Below are 7,871 nucleotides of genomic sequence, written 5' to 3'. Positions count from 1 at the left end.
ACAGGCGTTACGTTCCTGGCTATCATGCAAAGCCAGAACAGCCCCGTGGAACCATCTCTACCTGCCTGAGAGGGTGCTGAGCGGGCCTGAGAGGGTGCTGTTTAAGCCTCTCACTTTGCTCATCAGGCTCTGGGAAGGTCATGTGGGGCTTCTGGAAAGCCCAGCAAGGATCTTGAGAGATGTCACGGGAGCTTCTCCAGAGACCTTGCATGACCTTCCCAGTAAGGAAGGCCAGGGGGCTTAAAAAGCTATTTCAGCAGTGGGAAAACACAGTGTAAAAAGATCTTTTAAAGCCCGCCACATTGCTTTTCTGGCTCTGGGATGGTGGCATAAGGGCTCCCACAAGATCTCGCAAGATCTTGGATAGCCCTTTCAGCGGGGTGAGGTTCTTACTCCCCCCCTTTTTTTGTTTAATTTTCTGTAATCCACATAAAGCTGTCCCGCACATGTAAAATCAGCATGCCTGGGTTAACACTTACTTTATGTTGTTATTATGGGGAGATTATACACAGCCATGGTTAAGGGTTTAATGGTTAATTCTATAACCTTAAGGAATGGTGTGTGTGTGTGTGTGTGTGTGTGTGTGTGTGTGTGTGTGTGTGAAAGTGCCTTCCCTCAAGAAGAGGAAAGAGAAGATCTCTCTTATATTTAAAAGTCTTTTACACTTTTCTGTGCCATGCATTCACTGAAGTGTGGAGCAGGCTTTCCCCCTGCTACCTCTGCTGTACATGAGAAAAGGGCCCCTACACATGTACAGCTGTGCACTTGTAGGAACCTTTTCTTATGCTGGGGCACGGATGGCTGGTAGGACGGAAGACACAGAGACCAAACAGCAGGTGGAGCCGGAGCCAATTACAGGGAGAGCTAACTAATTCTAGTTTGACCCCAGCTAAGTTCCACAGTGGCTGCACTCAGTCGAAGGAGAAGGAATTGGGCATCCAGTGCCAGCCCCTGAACTGGTTGCAATTTAGAAGGCAGGCAGGTGACAGATGGAGGTTGGTAGGGCATTGCCCTGCTCGCCGTAATGAACTAGTCTCTCTGGCTTGGGGGCATAGAGTGTGGGTTAAGTTTCCCCATTTCCCACACTTCCTCTTAATGCTTAGATTGCAGGGGCTGCATGTCTCGTTTCGCCACCTGAGGCAAAACAGGAACATGCCTCCCTTGCACGGCGGAGGTCATGAAGCAGTGGCAGCAGCGCTGACTTCCATCGAGATCTTGCTGGCATCGGAGTCTGTGGGGCGCCGCCTCTTGGGCTTCTGCCGCCCAAGGTAGCTGGCTCATCCTGCCTCGTGGACAGGCCGGCCCTGTTAGAATGCAATGAATGGAAAGGGCTAGAGTCGTTCAGGTATCCAGCGACAAGAGACTCTTTGTTTTACTAGCAGTCACGCCACTGTTGAAGACTTCCATTGGCCCTTCACTCACCGCATCTCAGTCGGTAGAGCACAAGACTCTTGATCTCAGGGTCATGGGTTTGAGCCCCACGTTGGGTGAAAGATTCCTACATGGCAGGAGATTTGACGAGATGACCCTCATGGTTCCTTCCGACTCCGATTCTATTATCTGTGGGCAGTAGCTGGAGGTCTTGCTATGTTTAGGTATGGCTTAGTAACTTGGATGGGAATTCACTTAATAGTTTTTAAGGGCTTGTTCTAGTGGTGGTGTAGTGGTTAGAGCATCAGACTAGAACTTGGGAGACCAGGGTTCAGATTCCAATTTGGCTACTAAGTGACCCTGGGCCAGTCACTCCCTCTCAGCCTAACGTACCTCACAGGGTTGTTGTGGGGATTAAATGAGATGGGGGAGAATCATGTACACCACCTGGTGCTCCGGGGTGGGTGGGATATACATGATATATACAAATAATAATACTAAGTTATTTAGCAGCGGCTGGCCTCTGGTTGTACTAACACAAGAATAGCCATTGTTGGACTCCATCTCCTTTCAGCCCCTGTCAGCCTGGCCCCAGTGTTCAGAGATGATGGAGATTTTGTCCATCCGCATCTGTCATTTATCACATTGAGTATCCCTCTTGTAACAGCAATTGCAGGGAGCGAGCCCTCATTAAATCATTTTGGATTTTTAAAAATTGCTTGGAGGTGAAGAGAGTAATAGTAAACGTTTTAAAGAAATGATGGATAGAAGTAAAGCTACCTAAGATATTCTGGCAAATAAGATTCTACTCTGCAGATCAGCTGAGGGGGAGGGAGAGGAAAGGAAATTGAGTTGCTAGTGTTGTCAAGATTTCACTGTCTCTGAAACTGTCCAAAACCAGGTGGTTGGACCAGCTGTAGGTTTGTGTATGATGGGGATGTTTTGAGTTTAAATACCATTCCCCTAACCCAGGAGCCACAGTCTATTCAGCCTTACACAGACAGGATTATACACACACATCACATTTGCATGTTGTGAAAACCATGAGAAAATAAATTGGCTGGGAAATGTTGTGCCCTAATTTAATGCTGCTGGTGGTATATTTCTAAGCAACGCCTGTGTTGATTCAATACTTTTCTCACTTCGGTGTTTGTAAGTCTTGCTTTTTAAGTGGTGAAAATAAATCGTCTTGCTTTATTAGGTTCTTTAAAATTATTTTAATTCATCCTTTTATCACAGCGGCTTTCAGAAAAGTCACCCGCACTTCTCGTGGAGATGCATATGGAAAATTAGACGTAACTACTACCTTCCATTTCAGGTTGGAATCATGTATTGAGGTGAAGAGAAATCGGCGTACCTTTAGTGCCCAGTGTCTAAGCTGCTTCCGAGTACAGATTGTTCTCTGAATTAGGCCCTCCTGACATTGCATTTTTATGGTTCTCTGTTGTATATGTTGGCTTTAATATGTTGTTCACCACTCTGGGGGCCTTTGGGCTGAAAAGCACTGTATAAATTAATAATTAAAAAGTGTAGGGTACAGATCCAGAATCCAGGACCACATACAGTGTATAGTGTCCCTTTGTGGGAAAAGACCACATACCAGACATGACATGCCAATTACAGGTCATACCTTGGAAGTCAAACGGAATCCGTTCCAGAAGTCCATTCGACTTCTAAAACATTTGGAAACCAAAGCACAGCTTCTGATTGGCTGCAGGAAGCTCCTGCAGCCAATCAGAAGCTGCGGAAGCCCCATCAGACGTTCGGGTTTCAAAGAATATTCGCAAACCGGAACACTCACCTCTGGGTTTGTGGCATTTGGGAGTCAAAATGTTCACCTTGCATGGCGTTCAGGATTCAAGGTACGACTGTACCTCCTTGGGAAACAGATCAGACTGATTCCAGCCACCTCTTTCCCTCTAATCCCCACTCACTATCCAGCTAATATGCCTTCATAAACCAAAGTGCAAGGGTGACGACATTTTCTGCACTGGTCAGGAAATCCCACGGCTCCAGCAATTCCTGTGTGTGCACAGAACTCGGTACATACTGAAACTCCCTGCTTTCTTCTGTGTCAGGGTGCTTGATTTATCTTTTTCAAACTCTGAACTTTTGATGTGAAAGTGTTGTATGGTCTTTGCTCATCCCTGTTCATCAGCAGACCCATTATGCATATGGGGAAATTGAGCTGAAAAATCATACCAGACTGGAGAACGAGTAAAGTAGACCTCGCTATGTTCAAATGCCAAGCTAACTAGTAGATTGCAGCCAAACAAGCTCCAGTTAATAACAAATTGGATTGGAAAAGTTGGGCTGTCTTTGATATTATCCTGGTCCCGAAAGGACTCTTGATTGACACTTTTTCTGCTTCGCTGACTATGGAAATTTCAACACTTCTTTGAACCCGGAACATAAATTTCCAGTGCATTGTTTTGTATTAAATGAGTGAGCTGATCACTTTGTTTGTCCCTGTTTGATCTCTAAGGCTCTTTTGAGCCGATTTTCTTTTAAGCGCTCGTCTGACTTTGCAAAACCTGGCCTCTGAGAAGATGCACCCCTCCATCTGGAAGGTTCCCCCCCCCCTGAAAGGCAACATTTACTGCCCTCTTGGGTGTAAAGCAACTCAGATCTTTTGAGCTCTGCATAAGGCCCATTTCTTTAGCCCAATTTGGTGGGAACACCATGATAACTGTTGATTTCAGGAAAGTAGTCAATGTGACCTTTCTTCATTTAAAATAAAGCAAAGCTGCTGACTTGGCACTTTTTGCCATTTTAATTCTCACATTTCTTTTAAAAATCTGATCTCAGAGATATGTGCAAAAATGTTATGGAAATGGGGAGGGGCATTCAACTTCATTTTACTCAGAGTAAACACATTGAAATTAATGAACAGGATCCATTAATTTCAGTTGCTCTGCTAGGAGTGGAAGGTGGCTAAATATCACTCATTATAAACAAGATAGCAATTCCCTTATGTTGAGTTTACACCATTTAGCTGCCATAACAGGTCAGCATCAAGCCTCTTAATATAAATCATGGATTTAAGAGTTTGATAAATTACACATCTAAATCTCACAAGAATTAACCCTGCACACGATACATAACTCAAGTCCACCTTAATGCAGTGGCTCAAGGCACACATTTATCATTGTAATTGCAAAACTTCATCATTGCATTTTAATTATTTTACTTAAAAGGTGCATAGGTGAATTTGTAGGGTGGAAATACACTATTTTCTAAATACTGTCTATTGAGAGAAAGGTTGTTATTGAAAGGCAACTCCTTTTAGTGTCCCACTTACTGGAATGTTGGTTCATTTGTGTAAACACAGTTCAGAATGGTGCTATGTCAGCTTCATGCTGTTTAAACCCTCCGTTAATGTCTTCTATAGCAAGTATGTCTCTTCTGCTTGCCAAGGGTGATATGCTTTGTCCTTAACAGTAACAGCTGGGAGTTTACGGCATTCCAGCTGGAACCCATATCTGACACAGGCTGCAGTCTGGGCATGGCTGTGATGATTCCCATTTCTAGTAATGTTTAGATTAGGCCTGCCTTTCTAAAGTCTTTGGGAAACAAAAATGAAACCACAAATGGCTGTGATTTGCACAAGACCTCACACGATACGACTCTGCTCTTAATCATGTGTCGATGTCAGACAAAGCATTTCATCCGGTTCCAAAATCTGCTTCTTTAAAACTAGCAACACAAATATATTCTGAATAAGACGGAGGATGTATAAGATTTGAAGCTCAGCAGAACTTAAGCCAGTGTCTGGTGCAAATGTGACCACTGAAAGCTCTGTGTGCTACTGTGCAGATGACACATCTGAAAACAATTTCTTCAGCATGAAAATGCCTGATGCTATGAACCACTGGACTAACATAAAGGTATTTAAAAGAGAGCACAGCTGATTTTGCACTGGGACATTGCCGCAGCCTGTAGCCGGGTTCTGGCAACCCAGGACATCATCCCAGTACCAGTGAATGGGTTGATGCGCCAACACTGCCACCAGTCTCCAGTGCTGTGTAGCTGCATTGTAATGACCTGTGGCACAACACAGAACTGGGGAACGATAATGAAAATAGCACATTACTGTGCTATTTCAAATGGTCAGAGCACTTTACATTATCGGAGAGCTGGTCCAGATCCCTGCGGTGTGTTTCCTATTCCACCATACTGTTTATAAATGTCACCATGCAAATTCTGCCCAGGATGTAGTGTGCTTCTAATCACGTGCACATACACGCAAAAGTCCAGGCATTATCTAGGCTGGAATGTGGCTGGCAGAATTAACATAGCAAGTTATATTAAATGATATGTGGAGGGCTGGGAAGAAAAATGCTGACTCTTGTAACATGTAGACTGGATAAAAGAGAAAACGTGGTGTTTACCCTTTCTAAAGAAAGGGTAGTCAATATGAGGCTCTCCAGATGTTCGACTCCAACCCCCATTAGCCCTAGGCATCATGCCCAATGGTCGGCACCACATTGGTGATCCCTATTCTAGAGACTTTTCAGCCACAATAAGACACAGCTCTTGTTGCATGGGCTTCTGGTCCCGACACTTCCATATCTAGCACAAACTCCATGTCCCTTCTAAAGTTATCTATAGCCTTGTGTCAATCTCTTCTTTCAGCTTTTGTTTTTAAGCTGCTTCCCGTTATACTCTGCAATTGCTACTGTCCTCATCAAACGGAAGATCTCTTGAATTCCTTAAACAACTCTTGCCCATTCTGCTTTGCTGCCTCCTATTCAAGGAACTCCATCCCAGAACATATACATAGCGCCACCCATAGGCACCAATTCTATGAGACTGAAGAGAGCTCAGCCCCAAGTATGCAGGGATGGGGCTGAACCCCCCCCTTTCTCATCTTCAGGGATTGGGCCCCGCTGGGCCTCCCCGCAGTGGTGGTGAGCCTCCCTGGGCCTCATGGCCTCCTCCTGACATGCATGACATCACATGTTTGATGTCACACACACATGTTATGCCCCCCGCCAAAGTAACATGCCTTTGTCACCACCACCCTGTCTTCTTACATAATGACAGCTATAATGACATTTGTCCACTTTCTTCTCTCTCTGTTCTTGGCTTTTGCTTCCTGCTCCCACTGTTAAACTTCTTAAGAGCAAGGAGCCTAAATATCTTTGTTATTGATGGCGCTGTGCACACTGTAGGGGCAGCATAAATAAATAGTAATGTACCAATGCTGCGTGACACACTTTATATGCTTAGTATTGGGAATCACAACTGACTGACAGTTTAGCATAGTGAATTTGCCTTGCATATGATACGACTAACTACACCCATGCAAGTCGCTCCTGTGTGATATTGAAACAGCTCGTATCTATAGAATCAGAATGAAAGAGTGGGAAGCTGGCCAAGCAAAACTGCATGTATTTCCATAGCAGACCATCCTGCCATAAAAGCCTTATATGATGCCTCCTGACTAAACTAGTAAGTTTCTTTCCCATTTTGGCTTAATCGGAATCTAAGCATCAGATGTGGAAGATTAAGCAGCTCAGTTCCTTGCAAACAACATCCAGCTGCTTATAGACTCATTTCCCTTGACCGACTTTTCATTTCCGGAGAACTGATTTCACATTGATTGTGAGGATGCAACTTTTGAAGGTTGGGGAATGAGTAGTTGGGAGATTCCAGTTCCTGACTCAGCAACAGGGAGGGAGCATGTCTCTACTGGGTCATTCCTAACAGAGAGAGAAAGGAGACAGTGGCAGCAGGAAATTTTAAGCACCAAAACGTCTCCATGAACTGTTTTCTTTGAAGTTCACCTCTCAATATCTTTCATTACATCTGTAGATGCGCCATTATGTTTTGCTTCCACCTCAGTTTCCAGACAGCATTATTTACTGTGCCCACAGTTTGTTTCTTTTTACCAACATTTTTTGAGCTACTGAAACCAGCCTGCCTCAGTATGAGACACTTCATAGACTGCCCAATTCAGCTCACAGTGTCTTGAGTCTGCTTCATTTCCTACCACCCTCCCCAATTCACAACTAAAAACTCTTTTCCAGGATACTGAGATACCCAAAAGAAAGGAAAGAAGAAAGAGACCTGGTTTCCTTCAATGATTACTTCTGTTAAATCACCTCCAAGTCATATCCCAAGTTCTATTAGGGCTCACTGTAGTTGATGAGAAATATAAAAAGGGCAGAATGTTTTTGGTTTGTTTGTTTTGTTTTACAAAAGTTGATGTAATACGCAGGAATACTAGCCCCTCCAGAATAGATAATATATGCTGAACTACAGGCAACGTGGGTGGTGTTGTGGGTGAAACCACAGAGCCTAGGGCTTGCCGATCAGAACGTTGGCAGTTTGAATCCCTGCCACGGGGTGAGCTCCCGTTGCTTGGTCCCAGCTCCTGCCCACCTAGCAGTTCGAAAGCACGTCAAAGTGCAAGTAGATAAATAGGTACCGCTCTGGCGGGAAGGTAAACGGCGTTTCCGTGCGCTGCTCTGGTTCTCCAGAAGCAGCTTAGTCAT

The sequence above is a fragment of the Lacerta agilis genome, chromosome 12, assembly GCF_009819535.1.
Source record: "Lacerta agilis isolate rLacAgi1 chromosome 12, rLacAgi1.pri, whole genome shotgun sequence".
In the NCBI taxonomy this organism is placed as follows: domain Eukaryota; kingdom Metazoa; phylum Chordata; class Lepidosauria; order Squamata; family Lacertidae; genus Lacerta; species Lacerta agilis.
Note: the sequence above shows the minus strand (reverse complement) of the source record.